This window comes from Macaca mulatta, chromosome 6 (assembly GCF_049350105.2).
Source record: "Macaca mulatta isolate MMU2019108-1 chromosome 6, T2T-MMU8v2.0, whole genome shotgun sequence".
NCBI lineage: Eukaryota > Metazoa > Chordata > Mammalia > Primates > Cercopithecidae > Macaca > Macaca mulatta.
The window spans coordinates 144,082,214-144,101,923 of NC_133411.1; the positions used below are offsets into that span (position 1 = coordinate 144,082,214).

Genomic DNA, 19,710 nt, shown 5'->3' on the forward strand with positions numbered 1-19,710 from the left:
TACTATGACCCCCATTTTAAATATAAGGTTGCTGAACCTCAGAGAGGTGAAGTAACTTGCTCAAGGTCACACAGCTAATAGCAGAGCTGGGAACCTAGAATTAGACAGGTCTAGGTTAAAGCCTTCCTCCCAACCATGATACCACATTGCCTCACTGCAACCCCATGAGTTAAATTCCCATCTTGGGACTCCAAATCCCAGAGCAGGGATGTGGTTAACAAGTGGCCATGAGGACCACAAGCATCCGTGGGGGACCATGCCATTGGGTTTGCTGTGCATGCGCCTGTAGTTCTCTTTGGAGGGAGTCACTTTGAGAGGAGGTGAGCCCTGGGGATAACTGGGGAACATCGCCACCCTGCTTTGACGGGTGAGAGGGCATCTGGGGGCACAGTATCTGTTTCCAGCTGTGGCCTTGTTCCATTTTGTGGCAAAGTGTTTTCACCATCGTGAACTGGTAGTGCCAACAGAATTGTCATCTCCACTTCATAGATGAGCAAGCTGAACCTCAGACAAAGTGAGGTCCTTGAACTTACAACCAGAACTGGAACTAGAACCTAGAGTCTGGTTCCAAATTCAGAGTTCTTCCTACCGATTAAACCGGGCTCCAGAGGTCAGATGAAAGGTATAATAAGGCTTGTGTGCTTTGGAGGAGAGTCCCAGAACGTCACTTTCATGGTGCCAGAAATGTTTCCACGAGGACACACTTTCTTCTGGGTAGGTTGACCTTTGAGTGAGAGGGTTTCTGAGGTCTTCTGACGGGGTGAAGGGAAATGGCAATGCAGTCAGGTGGGCCCCTGGTTGGGTGACAGGTGGGTGAGGCAGGGCTGCTCAGATGGGAAAGGATACAGTGGTGGAGTGGGCCACTTTCAGATCCATGGTTTAAAAAAAATTACTTTCAATGACACATGTTTTCTACATATTTATGGGGTACATTGGGATGTTTTGATACATGTACACATTGTATAATGATCAAATCAGGATAATTAGCATATCTATCACCTCAATCATTTATCATTTCTTTGTGTTGGAAATGTACACAATCCTCTCTTCTATCTATTTGAGATATGTAATGCCTTGTTGTTGACTATAGTCACTCTACTGTGCAATAGGATGCCAGAACCTCTTCCTTTCTAATTGTAACTTTGTACCCGTTGACCATCCTTTCCGCATCCTTTCTCCGGCTTCCCTCCCCAGACTGTGGTAAACATTGTTCTACTCTCTTCTCTGTGAGATCAACTCTTTCGGATTCTGCATATGAGAGAGATCATGTAGTATTTGCCTTTCCGTGTCTGGTTTATTTCACTTAACATTGAGTCTTCCAGGTTCATCCATGTTGTCACAGATGATAGGATTTCAGTCTTTTGAATGTCTGGCTCGTATTCCACTGTGTGTATATACCACATTTTCTATATCCATTTATTTATTGTTGGATACTTAGGTTGATTCTGTACGTTGGTTACTGAGAATAGTGCTGCAATCAACGTGTGAGTGCAGATACCTCTTTGACATACTGATTTCTTTTCCTTCAGATATGTACCCAGCAGTGGGATTGCTGGGTCATATGGTAGTTCTGGTTTTTATTTTTGAGGAACTTTCATACTGTTGTCCATAGCGACTGTACTAATTTATATTTTGACCAACAGTGTGTTAGGGTTCCCTTTCCTCCATCTCTTTGCTGACACTTGTTGTCTTTTGTCTTTTTGATAGTAGCCATTCTAATTTGAGTGAGGTGGTATCTCATCATTGCTTTGATTTGACAAATTAATGATTCTCTGATGATTAACGATGTTGAGCATTTTGTCACATACCTGTTAGCTATTTTGTATGTCTTTTGAGAAATGTCTATTAACACATTTCTTTTGCCCATTTTTAAATTGGGTTGTTTTGCTTTATTGAGTTGAGTTCCTTATATAGTCTGGTTATTAACCCTTGTTAGATGTATAGTTTGCAAATATTTTCTTCCATTGTGTAGACTGTCTCTTTGCTCTGCTGTCTGTTTTTGCTATGTAGAAGTTTTTTAGTTTGATGTAATCACATTTGTTTATTTTTGCTTTTGTTGCATGTGCTCTTGAGGTTTTATTGAAAAAAAAAATCCTTGCCCAGTCCAACATCATGAAGCATTTCTCCTAATGTTTCCTTCCAGTAGTTTCATAGTTTTGGGTCTTACATTTAAGTCTTTAATCCATTTTGGGATGATTTTTGTATATGAGATAAGGACCTAATTTCATTCTGCACGTGGATGACCAGTTGTCCCAGCACCATTAATTGAAGAGACTGTCCTTTCCCCGTTGTGTGTTCTTCGCACTTTTGTCAAAAATCATTTGGCTATAGATGCATGGATTTCTGGGCTCTTGATTGTGTTCCATTGGTCTGTGTGTTTTTATGCCAATATTATGCTGTTTTGGTGGCTATAGCTTTGTTGTACATTTTAAAGTCAGGTAGTGTGATGCCTGCAGCTCTCTGCCCACTGACCCCACCTCACGATTGCTTTGGTTATCCAGGATCTTTTGTGGTTCAGATCCATGTTTAGCTTTCACTCTACCATCACTGACACTGAAAATCTCTTTCCTAAGGGCCGCTGATCTTCTCCTGAAGTCTCAGAACAGATGGCTGCCAAGTAGGACGTCCTTGGAGAAGGCAGTTTCTGGGCTTGCCTGGGTCTTGTCTCTCTGTTCAAGTGTCTTTTGGAGCCCTGGGCTGTGTCCTGGGACTCCCACTTACTACCTATGAAGGGCAGTTGTTTTACCTTTCTGAACTTCAGTTTACACATCTGTAAAATGGGACTTTACCTTGCTGAGTGAGGATTATTAGCACAGAGCATGTGAAATGCATGACATCCAGCCTGGCAACTGGTGGTGCAGTGAACACTGGGGCTCAGTTGCATGTAGACACCTGAGAGTTCTTTGGGATCCTCCTTGTCTTTCCGTTGGAAGCTGTTGGCCCAGGAGAAAGGGCAGAGCAGCAGCTGCAGCAGCTGTGAGGGGGGCACACACATGGGCGAGAGGATGCACCTTCTGCTCAAGCATACTCCTGGGCTCTTCCAGGAAGGGTCTTTGGATGCCCGGTGACCATGGAGAAGGGGGAAAAGAGGGAGGCAGAGGCTCTGCAAAGCTGTGTTCAGCACCAGCCCGGCAGAGACAATGATCAGCATCCCTGCCTCCCCATGCAAGGATGCCTGAGGGTTCAAGGAAGCAGGCTTGGGGCAGCTCCAAGCCTCAAGGGCTGGTTCTGGAGCCTTTTCTGGCAGAGCTGACCAAGTTCTCTACCTTGAAGGCAGGTTGGCTGGAATAACGAAGATCTCCATAGTTGCTTTTTGGGCAGAGTGTTTACACAATCCAAAATTTGTAATCTCTTCTGGGAGACATGATTGCCCTTAGGGACTTCTAGTAGACCAAAAGAAAAAAAAGAAAAAAGCAAAAAAAAAAAAAAAAAAAAAAAAGAAAAAGAAATCCCCATGGCTCCTATTTGGATGGATACTTTCAAGGAAAATGGCTGGTCTAGCAAGGCAGCCCCTTGAGAAACTAATTGTGCATCAAGGTGGTACCAGGCAGGCATTTTCCTGGTTGGGGGAGGGGGCCTCTCCCCTTGATCTCAGCGGGAACCATGTCTGAATCCTTTGGATTTTTGCAGCTCTGCCCTTCTCTTTCTAGCGTACTTCTCTTCCTAGTGGTGCCAAATTTTATGAAACTAAAGCACCCAAACTGAGCATATCATTTGTACCCAGAGAAAATTCACAGTTCTTTTTGTGCTTTCCAGTGAAGCTGCACCCAGCAACCAAGCAGAAAGGGCCCCTTCCCTCTGCCCTGGGTCCCAGTCACAGCGGGAGGATGGTGGTCAGACCAAGAGCTCACAGTCTGGGCCCTTGTCCTTTAAGCAGCTGGCCTCTCTGACTGGCCTGGATTTGTTAAGCACAGGCAGCTCCTTGCCGCCCCCAATGGTCACCAGGTGATAAGTGATTGCCCAGCCCTTCCTCCTTTGAGCTGAGCGTTGTGTCTCTTCTTCCTGGGAGCAGTTTCACACTGTCAGTTCCTAGGGATTAGGTGCGTGTTTGGGCTGGATGAACTCATGAATGAAAATATTTTGCTTTGTTCTTTCAGCAGTGGAGACCTGCACAGTGGGCCCCTCTTTTCTCTCTCCTGTCTCCCCCAGCACCACCTACTCGGGTCCATCCTAATGACATCAGCCAAGGCCTCTACAGCAGCCCCCAAGCTGCCTCTGGATAGTTTGGACAAGGCCTCTGTGCTGTGATGGAACCAGGTGACCTGCAGCCTCCGGGCCAGGTGAGTGCTTTCTTGATATTTTCTTCCTGGTTCATGCTATATTCTTCAGCACACAATGGCAGAGGGGCAGCTCCAGCCTCTTCTGTGTTATGAGCAAGGGAGGGGTTGGGGAGAGGAATTGGCCCTGTGTTTATGTGCTTCACCCAGCTTTGATTCCAGTGCCATGGACTTCCTGAAGGTCCTGGGGGTGTGGGTCATGAGGCCAGGGAAGTATGTTGGAAGTATGGGCTCATGGAAGAGGCAGGAGGATCAGAGTTCAAATCTTAGCTCTGCCTCCTTTTAGTTGTGTGAACTTGGGAAAATCATGCCCAATTTACAGGTGAGGACCTGGAGTCCCACATCTTCCTTGCCAAACTGCTCTGAGGCTTGTTAGTGTGTCTGGTGCCAAACATTGTGCCTGGCATGGAGTTGGCATTATGTCACACCGTCCTTTTCCTGCCTTGTTTATGAGCTTGGCTGGACCAGCAGCCTGGGCCAACACCTACCCTGTGCTCCATCCTCATACACTGAGAATGAGGAAGACCCAAAGGGGTGCTTATGGGGCCTCAGTGTGATGGATGAAGTCATCAGCTCCTAAGAGAATTAGCACTACAATTGATAGGTCGATGACGTTGCTGGCTGGCTAGTTCACAGCCATGGCTAGTTCCTACCATTGCGTGGCTCTGGTGCTCACTGGGAGCTTGAGGTCGGTGGCTGCTCTCCAGAGGGCAGCTGTCTTACTACCACCTCCTGCAGGGAATTTCTGGGTACTGCCTGTAGAGGACATAGGCTGGTGGTACTAGGAATCTATTCTGGAGTGCAATGGATTATATTGCTTAGTTGTAATAGGTTCAGTTGAGGATTAAAACAAGCCTTGGGCTGATGGCTGGTGACTTGGCTTGGCTGGGTGGGTGAGTGGAAGTGTACGCATACACCTAGGTATATGTCTCAGTGCCAACTCCTGTGTATGTATGTTGCGAGGTCGGGGTGGGGTGGGGGCTGGGATTATCATTAGGGTTTTCCCATCTTGACATCTAACCAGTGGCTTTATCAATGGACAATTGTTTTAAAAGTGTTATTCTGCACAAGTACTATATATTAATATTAGAAAAACTGGAAAAAGTAGAGGTAACCACTGTCAACATTTTGAAGTTTTTTCCCCTATAAATACATGTGTTACTTTTTTCTTACAAAATAGTATGATCCAGTTTTTTAAACTTGTTCTCTTTGCTTAATAATATATCATGGCGGCCTTTTACCCTGACACCATCATTTGTGATGGTTGCGTGGTAGGAATGATGGCCTGTGGGCCGGGCGCGGTGGCTCAAGCCTGTAATCCCAGCACTTTGGGAGGCCGAGACGGGCGGATCACGAGGTCAGGAGATCGAGACCATCCTGGCTAACACGGTGAAACCCCGTCTCTACTAAAAAATACAAAAAACTAGCCGGGCGAGGTGGCGGGCGCCTGTAGTCCCAGCTACTCGGGAGGCTGAGGCAGGAGAATGGCGTAAACCCGGGAGGCGGAGCTTGCAGTGAGCCGAGATTGCGCCACTGCACTCCAGCCTGGGTGACAGAGCCAGACTCCATCTCAAAAAAAAAAAAAAAAAAAAAAAAGGAATGATGGCCTGTGGTATGAATGTACTATAGTTTTCAAAACCACGCTCCTATATTTGGATATACAGGTTATTTCTGGGTGTTAGCCTTCACAACTACATTGTGACTAACATCCTTGTTCCAGCATTTTGGTGTACTTTTTTCTAAAAGAAAAGTTTGGAAGTTGAATTTTGGGGTTATGTGTCTTTTTTTTTTTTTTGAGTTGGGGTCTTACTCTATCACCCAGGCTGGAGTACAGTGGTGCGATCTTGGCTAACTGCAATCTCTGCCTCCTGGGTTCAAACGATTCTCCTGCCTCAGCCTCCCGAGTAGCTGGGATTACAGGCACGCACTACCATGCCCAGCTAATTTTTTGGTATTTTTAGTAGAGACGGGGTTTCACTATATTGTCCACGCTGGTCTCAAACTCCTGACCTTGTGATCACCCCACCTCGGCCTCCCAAAGTGCTGGGATTACAGGCGTGAGCCACCATGACCGGCCTGCGTGTCTGTGTTTTTAAAGCTTCTGATACTTTTAGCTAAATTGCCTTCCAAAAAGTTAGTACTGAGCTAAGTCAAAGGAAAACAATTCCTTTCCCCTTCTGCATATGTTCCCTGGGCCTGCCTTAAGTTTCTAAAGGAACAGGGGAGGGGACCAATGTGTCAAAAAGCCCCTCAGGTCCCTGCAAGATCTCTGAGATGCTGAATCCATATTACACATGAGGGATTGAGGCCCAGAGAGGTACAGGACCAAGTGTATCTGCCTGAGGAGGGCCTGGGAGCCATGGCCTGGCTGAGCCGAAGGCATCACAGGGTGTGATGGAGCCAGCTGCCTGCCCTGGGCCCAGTGACCTGGGAGGCAAAGGAAAGGCCTTGGGCTGGTGGTGAGAAGAGCCAGGCAGGAGGGTGGGAGAGCTCTGGACCTTCAGTCCCTGCTGGGCTTCTTCCTTAGGGACAGGGAGTCAGGGCTGTCTGGGTAGGGTGCATGCCAGGGCGGAGAAGTCCATTTAGGGGTTCTAGTGAGTTCCGGCCTCTCAACCCAGCCCTTCTCCAGCTCCATCCTTCCCCTGTCCTGCCTACCAGGCTCTGGAGTGCATCATGGAGGCCGGGATGGGCTGGCATACATTGGGTTCTCCTTAGAGGCTTGAGCGAGTGCCAAGCCCAGGGGATGGTGGGGCTGGTGCCCAGAGGGACAACAGTCTAGTTGGGTGATGGGATGGAGCCCTTCAGTCCAGAGGTTAGGGAATGGTGTCTGAGAAAGTGTGGGCTGTGGGAATCCTTGTTTCGGGTGGTCCTTATCAAGCACTAACCATGGGCCAGAGCCTGGCCCAGGAGCTGGGGATACACAGCCTAGGTGAAGAGGACACACCAGTCTCTGCCCTTAGGTGGTCACAGTCCCTTGGGGGATGACTGACTGGGATAGGCAGTGGTGACTGATGACTGCACTGAGGCTGTGGGCATGCGGAGGAGGGCAGCTTGGGGAAGGCTTCCAGGAGGAAGGTACATCCGACTTGAGACCTGAAGAAGCAGGGAATGGGGGGTGTCGGGGGAAAGGCATGTGGTCACGGCAGAAGGGAGAGCATAGAGAAAGGCCTGGATGTCAGCAACAGGCTGACGAGTGGCCTCTAGCAGGCCTGGTTCACTTCCCAGGGAAGGCCGGCTCTGTGAGGGTGCACAGGAGGTGGACTGCCCAGGAGGGAGCCCCCCAGGGCACCAGGCAGGGCAGCGTTGAGGAAGTTGCAGTGTTGGCCCACCCATGGGTGCTGCTGGTGGCATCATGGAGCTTCTCTCCACAGGCCAGGCATGGCAGGTAGGGCAGGATCCATGGGAGGTGGTGAGTGGTGGTTGGGGGAGCCTCACCGCCCTTCTCTTTACTCTGAAACATACAATCTCGATTCCCTCTGAAATGCATCCCTCAGAAGGCTGGGAAGACCATTTCTCTTGGTTCAGAAGCTCCATGTTCTGTACCTCCATCCTCCAGTAGGGTCTGAGAGCCTCAGGTGAGAGAGAGCCCAAGGCATCCTTGCTATCTGGGGAGACTTCATCTTGGGGAAGGAAGGTAGGTCCCTGCCCGGTGCTGCTTCTGTCACCGTGACCAGCCTGCTTTTCTCACCATCACCAGCTTCCTCCCCTGTACCTCTGGAAGGATGTCCCAACTTCTCACCCAGGCAGGCAGGCCGTGTGGAGTCGGCCTAATGGCCCACATCTCAGCCTGCACAGCCACTACATCCACGTGTCCCACCATCTGCCCTCCTCCCCAGGAGACACTGGTGCTCCCACGCCTCCACACCTGTGCTTATCTTATTTCCTCTACACAGGTCCCTGTCTCTTTTATTTAAGTCCTGCTCATCCTCCCAGATGGCCATAGATCACCACCTCTGAGAAGCCTCCCTAGCTTTCCTAGCCCTCTTAGGCCGAGTGCAACTCTCGTGGCTCAGGGCACCACCCTTGGTCCTGGTGGTTGTCACTACCCCATACCCTCCCTTGTGTTGGTGCTGGTTCTGCCGGCATAGGACTGTTGGATGAGGGGCTTCTCCAGCTGGCCCATCCTTCCTGTGTGTGTCCCCATGAGGCTGGCACCCTGGCACTCTGTAGGGGTTCAGGACCCCATTTGCTGAGGTGAGGCTGCATTTCCTCAAGAAGTGGCAGGAGTCACCCAGTGGGCACCTCTTCACCCCCATGTTCTAGAGTAAAGCAATGATGCCACACAGTGATGCCATTTTCTGAGCGTGACATGGTTAGCAGCACAGACTCAGAAGACAGCAGATCTGGAGGGAGGCCTGGCTCTGGCTCTGACTGGCTGTGTAACCTCAGGCAAGTCATTTAGCCTTTCTGAACCTCGGTTTTCTCATCTGTTTAAATGGAGACAAAAATCTGCCTTACAGGAGTGTTGAGAGCATGGACAAAGACAAGGGTGTGTCATCCTCCCAGCCCCAGGGCCCCACATGCCCCAGTCTCTGCACACTCAGGCAGCCAGAAGTAATTAGAAGACTTTATTGTCTTCTGAAAGAAGATTGAAGGTTGGGCGTCCCTGTCCTGTGCCCCAGCAGCACTCTTGAGCCCTGGCCAGTGCAGGTGTTGGCCACCCACGGCCTTAGGGTCTCTCCCCACATCCAGCTTTTCCTTTTCTCTTCTCATGCCACCTGCCCAGCACTTGATTATATGGGTGGACCCTGCCTCTCAACTCAGCCCTTCTCCAGCTCCATCCTCCCCTGTCCTGCCTACCAGGCTCTTGAGTGCATCACAGAGGCAGGGATGGGCCAGCATCAAGTTCTCATTCGAGTGGGTGCGGGGAGGGAAGGATACTTGCACATGGGTGGATGAGTTCAGTCTTAGATGCGCAAGGCCCCAGACCATCACGAATGCTTGCTGGGAATTCAGTAAGCGTTTATGGGCTACCTACTGTACGTCAGGCACCATGCGAGGTTTCAATTCCCAAGAAACTCTGTGAGGCAGGTGGTGGTAGCTTCATTTTACAAATACGAAAATTAAAGCTCAGAGCACACACGTTGACTGAGGTTGCACAACTGGTTCGAACATTTGTCACCCCCCATGCATGGTTACTGTCAGCTAGGTGCTGGGCTGTGTTGGGGAGCTCTATGGGGAGAGAGAGCGCCCTTTGGAGACCCGAGTCTGTCCCTGGGTCTGGCAGGAAGACGATTTGGATGATGAGAGAACAGACTGGAGGCAGGTGACAGGCAGATCCTAAATGTACAGGATTAAATATTTACGTTAGGTAAAGTTGAGGGTTAAGTGCCTCAGAGGCAGGCAAAGGGAGAGTGGAGGGAACTGCTGCTGGGCTTACCTGAAGAGCCTATAGAGGAGGCTGCAGGAGAAGGGACATCTCTGGGGGCTCAGAGGAGCCAGCAGGGGACTGGGGTGGATGCCGGAGTCAGGCTGGTCTCCTGTGAGATGTGTGCAAGTGTGTGGTGGCCCAGGAATGTGGGAGCCACATACTTTTGTATAATTAGCTCGGCTCCTCTGCAGTGGTGGCAATTAGCTGCAGGCGGGAGACAGGACTTCCTGTGGCCAAGGCCACTGCTGCACCTGGGGCCGCTTACCTGGGCTCCTGCTGTCCAGGCTTGGGCCCTGCATGTTTCCGGCAGGGGCAGCCAAGAAGCAGGTGGGGCTGTTGGGACTGCAGGGTCACAGCTTCCACCTCGCAGCAGGAGGAGGGAATTGTCCCAACCCATCCTGCCGCTCAGCCCTGTTTATATCTTCTCTGGGGCACTGCTTTTGAGAGGGGCTGTTGCTCCCTCTCCTCACCTGTTGGGGGCTATTTCTGAGCCTTTCTCACTCTTTCTGGCTATGGATAGGACTGGCAGCATCCTAGAGGGGATTAGTTCCGCTGGTGGTCAGTAGATGCCTTATGCACCTCTTCCCATGGACACTCAGTGGCAGGAATATTCTGAGCAGTTGGCTTTTGAGGAGCCCCACCTATCCTGCCATAATGAAAAATGTCAGAAATGAGATAATTAATGCTGCCACTTTGTTTCTCTTTAGTGTCCAGGGAATATTACTTTATTCATCTAATGTTATCAGCAATAATAACAATCACTGTCTGTGTTTTCTTTTTTTTTTAACTGGCCCTGCCTGTTTCTCTTCTAAAATTGTGAGATAGTAGATGTGAAAACTTGGATGCAGGAGTGTAATTATTCCCACTTTGTAGGCAGGAAAAACCACAGGTAGGAGAAGTGAGATGCTTGCTGAGGGTCACCTGGGGAAGGTGACCATGGCCTAGGGCCACTGATGTGCCAAGTGCTACCATACTCAGGCTTTCGCAGCTTAGCTGGGGTGAAGCTGAAGCTGGGAACTGGGCTCCTTCCTCCACACCAAGGTGAGTGAGACCAAGTTGCTGGTGGCTAAGTCACAAGGAGGGATGTCAGTATGGCACCTGCTGCGGTCAGCAGAGGGGCAGCTCAGCCCTGCGGTTGGCTGGGACTCAGTGGCACTAGGCTTGGGGCACATCCTGGGAATGAGCTGGCTGCCCGCTCTCTTAGCCACTATCAAGCAGGCTGAGTCTCTGGCTCCTCCATCCTCTACTGTGCACTCCAGAGCTGGAAAATGTTCTAAAAATCCTTGAAGCAATGGCTTTTTCCAACCAGGCACAACCTGCCCCCTGAGAAACCCAAAACCTGGGACAAGTGAGTGTGCTAAACACTTGCTGTGAACAGCAGGCATGAGGCCTAAAACCCTCCAGGTTTCACAGGTACAGGAGGATTCAATGAGATACTGTGTGATCAATATGAAGTGTTTGGTATGTGCCTGGCTCAGAGTGAGTGTTCACTTGGTGTTAGCAGCCATTATTATTACATTAGACATGACTATTAACCTATTTATGCCTGAGGTTGCAATTTTTTGAGTTTTTGCAATCAGACCTTGGTGGTGACCTTGAGCAGTAGCATATAAATAACTCCCACATGCTCAACGTTCCAATAATGGAACACTAGACATAAATGAACTAAAGAAAAAGACCGTGTTCTGTGAGGTAACAGGGGCCTGGCCCAGGAAGAGAGTGCTCCACGAATAGTAGCTATCATTAGCTATTGGCGCTTTGTCTCCTGCATCCCCTGATGGGTCTAAGCCCCACCTTCCCAAGGACCGAAACTCCAGTTGATTCTCATTACTCACACTAATTATGTTCTATAAAGTCCCCGCCAACACCGAATTAGCAAATACTAAACCACTGCTCCTACAGACAATACAAAGTTAGGTTCCTGTGAGATTCTGGTCACATTCTTGTCAACTGATCAATACATAACCTTGTTTTATGTGTGTTGCTGTTTAAAGCACCTATTTAATATATGTTGATGATTCAGAAACATCGACTTCATGGCCAGTAGCATTGTAACTCATGTCTGCAATGGAGCTTATCATCTAACACAGCTTGTCCAACCTTCGGCCTGCAGGCTGCATGAGGCCCAGGATGGCTTTGAATGTGGCCCAACACAAATTCATAAACTTTTTAAAAACATTATGAGATTTGTTGATGATTTTTTTTTAGCTCATTAGCTATTGTTAGTGTTAGTGCACTTTACGTGTGGCCCAAGACAATTCTTCCAATGTGGCCCAGGGAAGCCAAAAGATTGGATGCCCCTGATCTAACACAAGTATTTTCTCTCTAAAGTACATCATGGCCTTCTTGCTCTGGGGAACACTTCACAGAAGTATTCTTGGGGGCTATTTTAAATAGCAAAACCACCAACAAAAAGCACCATAATATAAGGAAAAAAAAAAAAAACCACACACACACATAACCCTACACACAGCAGAAAGGATACTTGTTGGCTGGGGGTGGTAGCTCATGCCTGTAATCCCAGCACTTTGGGAGGCCAAGGCAGGAGGATCATTTGAGATCAGGAGTTCGAGATCAGCCTGACCAAACGTGGTGAAACACCATCTCTACTAAAAATAGTAAAAAGTAGCTGGCCCTGGTGGTGAACACCTGTAATCTCAGCTTCTCAGGAGGCTGAGGCAAGAGAATCCCTTGAACCTGGGAGGTGGGGGGTTATAGTGAGCTGAGATCATGCCACTGCACTTCAGCCTGGACAACAAGAGCAAACTGTCTTTAAAAAAAAAAAAAAAAAAAAGGACACTTGTTTACAGTATGAGCTGAGACAAGAAGGCAGAGGGTTTAACCTCAGCTGGACACTTGCACATTGGGTGACTCACGTGTGTCACTACTCTATGCATGTCTGCAGATGACCATAAAAGCAATTGTAAGTGTCAATTTTGGAGGTTTACAAATAGAATTTAGTGAGCATGGCCTAGTCCAGATGTTTGGAGGTTGTTCAAGGCTAGGGGACAGTGGACAGAGCCATTGAGCCATAGGAAACATGGAGAGCAAGGAAGCCTCCACGTGGTCCCACAGCCAGCTGCTGGCCCAGCCCTGAGCAGAGGGAGGCTGGGGACTCTGAGGCCCTAGGCTAGACTGGGGCTGAGCCTGAATGGCTTTGTCCATAGTTACCCTGATGGATTTTCCACACGGAGCACTTCAGCTGTTTATGGCGGTGTGTTTATGTGGGTGAGTTGGGGGATATTTTTATTTTGGGGACATATTTTAAACATATACATGAGAAGGAATATATCATTGCAGGATTTTCATTTTGTGTGCCCTTCTGTATTCTGCCCCCATTGGTTTTGCAGGGCGCTGGCAGAAATGGGAATGTCATTTGAATTGGTTGTGTGTCCAGTTAGGAGCCTGAGCATTCATGCAGAGGAAGGGGATGAACATGAATTCCCCAGCAGAGAATCCCCCCAGGCCTAGCTCAAGGGGGAAGGTGAGGAAGGGTGGGAGTAGGGCTGGGGCAGAGCAGGGCAGGACACCCCCAGTCTTCTAGGGCTCTTGGCAGACTTACCTGCCCCCCATGAATCTTCTAGAGGCTGACTTTGAGACCTTGGAGGGTCCCTGGTCCCCACCAGTCACCTCTGCCTCCAGGTGGTGAGGCCTCCCAGTCACCACACAGCAGAGCTGGCGCTGGGGCCCAGGCCTCTGGGCTGTGGACCTGTGTGCTTTTCACATCAGCACCATGCCACAGCTGTTCCCTCTCACAGTGGCACTTCTTCTTTTGTTAGAGATTGCTATTGGCCTCATGGAGAGGTTAGGAACTTGGGCTTTGGAGTCAGACTGCGCATGCCGGAATTTGGCTTAGTTACTCACTGGATGTTCGACGCAGGACAAGTAACTTCTCTGTGTCTGTTTGCTCATTTTAAAATAAGAAGGCGGGGCGGGGTGCGGTGGCGGGCGGGGTGCGGTGGCTCACAACTGTAATCCCAGCACTTTGGGAGGCTGAGGCGGGTGGATCACCTGAGGTCAGGAGTTCGAGACCAGACTGGCCAACATAGTGAAACCCCATCTCTACAAAAATACAAAAATTACTGGGCATGATGGTGGGTGCCTGTAATCCCAGCTACTCTGGAAGCTGAGGCGGGAAAATTGCTTGAACCGGGTAGGCGGAGGTTGCAGTGAGCCAAGATCATGCCATTGCACTCCAGTCTGGATGACAAAGCAAGACTCTGTCTCAAAAAAAAAAAATACCTATTACTCAGGGTTGCATTGAGGATTTAACCAGTTAATAGTTTAAAACTATTTAGAACAGTCCTGGTACAAAAATAAGAGCTATATGAGTGCTTGTAAAGTAGACAAAACATATGAAGTTGCCATGTGATCTGGGGTAATTGCCCTTAGCCTCAGTTTAGTCATCTAAAAAATGGGATGGATATTGATACCTACTACAAAGGGTGGCTATGACTCAGTATGATGAAGAATGAGCTTACGATGCTTAGCACAAGGTAAGCTTTAAAAAACTGTCAATGATTTGTATCATTGATATTATTAATTGGCAGCTGTCTCCCGGTTCAGTTGGCAGTGTCTTGCCTTGAGTTCAGATGTGGGGAGAGAGAAAATGCAAAGCATGAGCCAGGAGTTAGGGAGGTGAGTGGAGACTGCCGAGTTTGCATTCACAGGAGGCCAGAGGTGGCTTTTGGGCTTCCCCCTGGCAAGGACCGTGTCCCTAGCCAGGTGGTGGTCCCAGGAATGAGTGGGGACCAGTTCTATGTCCTCCAGCCACATCCTAGAGGGAGCCTATCTTCCCTCCCCCAACCGGAGCCTGAGAAGCTGGTCAACAGTGCTTCTTTGGCAGAGTCTCCTGCCCAGGCATCTGGGCAGACGTGTGGCCACAGGCTCTGCCAAGCAGGGGGAATGCCATTTGGAAGAATTGGGTGCGTGCAAAAAATTCCCTTCTGAAGTTCCTCTGGAAGTCTCAGGATATGCTTCACAGGAAGCGTCAGCACAATTTTCTAATCAAGTTGAAGTCCGTGGCCCGTAGTTAGAAACAATAAATGAAATGCAATTTGAGCCCACACTTTGCCTGAGTTTCCATTTCTGGAAGTGGGTGTGGGTGAGAAGCTGGCCTTTCTGAGGGAAGAACTTGATCCTTGACCCTGACCATTTAGCCCCCAGCCTCACCATCAGCTTGCAGAGGTGGGACCCTAGGACTGTATTTTAGGTAATCATTGCAAATCCTGATTTTGATCTGGCAGGTCAAAGTCCACACTTCTCTGTAAATCAATGCACACCATTAAGCCCACTCTTTGTTTTTTCTCCTTCCAGAGCCTTCTACCTACCATGCTTAGAGTTTAGTCTTGGAGATCATTGTTTAATCAATATTAAACCATTCACATAGTTTAAGTGTTTACTTATGTGTTTTGAATCATTGCTTGCAGTAAGAACAAGTGATGCCCCTAATCTGCCTTCACTACACTCTCCAATACCCTAATTATGTAATTTAGAAAAGAACATTTCCTGACAGCAGTTTCTCAGTGTGCAGCAACAAATGCCGACTGGGGACGGGACCAAACAACCCTGTAATAGCTAGCACATGGAGCCCGCTGCCTTGGTCCAGGCGGCCCTGGCTTGGGGCGGATGGCCGTCCATTTGGGTTAAGGCTTTCAGATGATGGCATATTAGTGCCAGTAGAAGTAATTCCACATGAAAGGAGCTGAAGCTAATAGCCCATCTCCAGTCTCTCTTAGTTTGTGGAATAGGCCCTCATTGCAAATTGTTACTGACCCAGACAGTCAGGAACAGATATCTCACCCAGCCGGGAAGACTGACACAGCCAAAGACGTGTGCAAGAGGCCAAGGTTTAGACTAAACTCTGCTTTATGTCCTTGCCAACCCCCACATCTACAGTCCAGAGGCTAGGCCTGAGTGTCCCGAATACATCCTTATTCCTTTTGGGGGGCAGTTTGGAGGCTAGTGTGCCTTTTCATTCAAGCGAAGTAGGTATTTGAGGGGCTATGGGGTATCATGTTGTGTGAGGGGCAGAATCCATGGCTTTAGAGTATATTAGTTTAAGTACCATCTAGTGAGGGTGGTGGTTGTGGGGGAGAAGGACCCCAAATGCCTTTCTCCTCACCAGCCTGCTGGTGTCAGTGACTCGCATCCCAAGGCTGCTGCCCTGTGAGCAGAGCCCAGCTTGGCCTTCTCTGGCCAAGTGAGGTCTAAATGCTCACTGACCCAAGCTGCTTCCATAACAGGAATGAAAATCTACCTTTCCTGCTTCCCCTTCCCCCATGAGTGGTCCAACAAATATTCCGTTGCTATAGAAACCCAGCGGAAGGCTTTGTGGGCTCACCTGTCTCAGCAGGGTGGTCAGTCGGCATTTGGTCATTGGTGCACAGCCACTCCTCCCAGGCAGAGCCCAGCAGCTGTGGGCTGGTGTTGCTATGCAGCCTGCCAGCTGCCTAAGGCCCTGGGCTCTTGAAAGTCCCAGAGGATGGGTAGGGGATGAGGGAGAAGCAAAGTGAGCTGCGGAAATTTAAATTTGGCTGTGAATCTTAAACCAATGCTTTAGCCTTTCTAGAAGCACCAGTTGCTATGGTGATGGAAGCGGTGCCAATTGCAAGAGTTGTTTTTGTGGTTAGAGTGCCTGTCTTAGACAAAGGCAGGGAGGTTAACCCAGCAGCTTCAGTCCTCGCTCCCTTCTAAGGATTGGACGTTGTCAAGCCCTGGCTCAGGAGGAGGGGTGACAGCCTTTCAGAATGGCCATCTTGCCCTAGCATTTATTCTAGGGGTCCAGTGGCTTGCCCAGAAGGGAGTGGTCACCAGGCATTCCAAGAGAGAACCCACAGGTAGGCTTACCAACAGAGAAAGGGCTAGTCAGTGATGGCAGATTTTGGAGTTGAAAATTTCTTTCTCGAGGCAAACTCACAATACAGTGTTCTTTATGGAGCCTTCTGCCATCCAGAGTCTGGTCTCTGGCCCTTAGGGGTCTGTTCCTTCAGGCCACATTTTGACTTAGGCCTCAAATATCAGATCCCCTGAAACATTTCCTAAGTGACGGAATGGAGGCCTTTTTTGTAGCCAGGGTGCTTGTGTAGCTTGTTAACTCTCAAAGTATTTTACAAATATTTATTCACCTTAGGTCATTTGCAAACCTAACCCCTGTCATCCCACCCCAAGGTTGTCCCCTCCAGCCTAGTTGCCCAAAATGAAGTCAGAAGCCTTGGACTAAGAATTCCACCTTGGCTGATTTTGAAAAGCTTGCCTGAACAGTTTATTTCTCTAGTCTGTTCTTCTTAGAGTTCCAGAATGTGTCAGGACTTCCCAGTCCAGACATGCAAAGCCCTTTGCCCTCCCTGCCAGAGGTGAGAGTATTTTATGAATTCATCTTAAATTACTTTCAAAATCACTTTTAATCAAATTAAGACGCTCTCTCTGGGATTCTGTCAAAGCATCAGAATAAGAGGGCATTGGCTTGGAGCAAGGCATTTTAGGACAGGTAACCAGCTCCCTTTGACTTGCTTTCCTGGCTGACATGGACAGGTAGAGAAAGCCTATGTCGTTTTGTTCTCTGGGATCCCTGAAGTGTATCTATTTCCTTGTAAGGAAGAAGGTCCCTGGGAATTGGAGGCCTGGATCGCTCCCAGGGGTGAACTCTGCATGCTGAATGTTGGTGGTATTTCTCTCAAGGCTCACCCAGATGATTGCTGGGCTCCTGCCCCTCCCCATCTTCCCAGCAACCCACCACCCTGAATTGATTGGGTTTACTGGCCTCAAAGTGGCCAAACCTGAATTTGTCTCAGCTCCTGGTCAGAACTTCTGACTAATGAAGGCTGACCCCTGGTGAATTTTCAGAAGCCATGACTTGCCTGCACTGAGCCTATTCTGCTGATAAGATAGGCTTTTGTGCAGAGCAGACAAGAGGGTAGCAGCTTCAATAAGGTCCATATCAAGGTGATACTAATCCTTCGGCTGGCTAATGTTTGCCAAATAAATAGCCTCATTAGGAAGGGCTATAAAAGTCCGATAAGATTCTTCTAATTATCCCCCAAAGCACAAATAGTTGGGGTTTCAGTTTAGCATAATAGGAGACATGGAGAAAAGAGGGAACAATGTATGTAAGTGAATATTTTCAACACCGGCCTCACCGCCGCTAACAGCGGCACATGTAGCATTTCATATTTTGCTTTGCCAGAGCAACAAATTGCTGAACAGAAAGGAAAAAAAGACAATTACATATTTTAGGTTACCATTTCACCTTTGCAAATCAATATACAAGCCATTAAAAGTACATTTTTCCATGAATGATAAGTGTAATGACCTCTTCTTGCCATAAAAACTTGTCCTTATTAAATGTAAATATTTAAAAATGATTGAAATATACTTGAAGGGCACTTTATAGCTTGATTTTATATGCTGACATCTGGGTTGCCTTTCCTAAAACACTCTATTTCTTGGAGAGTTATTAAATTAGTATTTTGAAAGGACTAACACTAGACTTGTTCCTTGTTTCAATTTTAATTTCGTACATATTTAGATTTACTAGGAATTCAGAGAGGGTTTATGTTTAGCTAATGCATCATTATGTTTGCGGGGCTTGTACACACATAGAAGCCATGATACTATTTGCAAAGGGAATCTTTAAACAATTGGAAACTGCATCTCCACATTTATTTTGTACCCTTGCAAAGTATAAGAATCGAGATTCCAAGATTTCTGGCTGTAAATGTTTAATTTTCCAATTCTTCTTTTGAGCAAGGAAGATTGTTTTAAATATTTACTTAACTTTTAATTGCGCATCATTTCAGATAGTGAATGTCGATCAGTTTTATTGTAGCTCTGTCGGAGGTTATTTAACTCTTAGAAAGATGTACGCTGTGATACTTTTTTCAGCTTCACTCTTTGGAAGAGATTTTTTTTTTCTTTAAACATTCTTATTTTTAGTTGCTGCACTCTACCTCTCTTTTTGGTAAGGTAAGACTGTTCAATTCTATACTTTGAGAGAATTTCAGACAATGATAGAAAATCTAATATTTGAAAATATAAGCTTCACTGACATACCTAATTCCAGATGGCAAAAAGACTTTGCCCAAAAATGTGAAAGAATTCAATATGAGTGGCTCAAATATTTTTTCATGATAAACAAATATTTCTGGGATGGATGTATTTCTGAGCTCTGCATAGGAAAGCAGCCATCCATGCAAGCCGCGCTGGGCTACCCTTCAAACCCTCTTTACTCTTTTCCTTTCACTATATTAAATCCTTGAGATGTGTAAAGATGTTATGATAGGCAGTGGGTCAAGTAATCTGCACATGTAGCTTTTTATAAATTTTTCTTTGCAGAGGAAAATTTTTCTTCAAATAAATCCCCCCAAATAAGTGGTTTGTAAAAACAAAAGTCTATTTGTTTTCAAATTGCACACAAAAAACCATGTTATAACAATATCTTTGAGTTCCGCCTGAGAAAAGAAATTTACCTATAGTCAGCGATTTCCTTCATGATAAGCCTTTAAAAAATAAAGTTGTCTCTTGGGAGAAAATAAACATAGCGAAGGGGAGATATTTATAATGAGGTGCCTTTATTCACTTGTCCAGTAGAACTGTTTAACCTTTGTTTTATCTCTCCCCTCTTTCTTTCTTTATAATTATGTTCATGAAAATTCCTGAACCTTAAGCATTTTAGAAATATGTTGTCTTAAATTACACAGATACCTCTTGAATGTGCAAATGTGCCATTTTTTCCCCCACTTGAAGTAGAAACTGTAAACAAGTCTTGAAATTTTTTTTGCCCAAACTCGTGGCAAAATGTCTGGGGTTTGGGGCTATTTTCACAGTGCCACTGAAGGTGAGCAAACGAATGGGAACATGTGCCGATCACCAGTCAGTGACTTGGGAATTTTTCAGGAGGCATATTTTCTTACGTTAAAGCTTTTGTAGATTCCATCGATGTTCAGACATCAAAGGGCATGCAATTAATAATGGGCATCTGGAGGGCCGATCACATGTTTCCGATGTTAAAGTGGTGAACGACAGGAAAATCGGCCACGGTCAGGTATTAGTTGTAATTATTTT

The 19,710-nt window shown here is 47.5% G+C and overlaps 1 long non-coding RNA gene across 1 annotated transcript in view; it reads left to right on the forward strand.

Annotated features, from left to right (window-relative positions):
* Nucleotides 1-4,093: 4,093 nt before the first annotated feature.
* Nucleotides 4,094-19,710, forward strand: part of LOC144341542 (uncharacterized) — a 172,002-nt gene continuing 156,385 nt past the window's right edge. The window contains exon 1 of the long non-coding RNA XR_013418543.1: nucleotides 4,094-4,280. This is a non-coding gene — a long non-coding RNA (uncharacterized LOC144341542). The remainder of the gene's footprint in view (nucleotides 4,281-19,710) is intronic.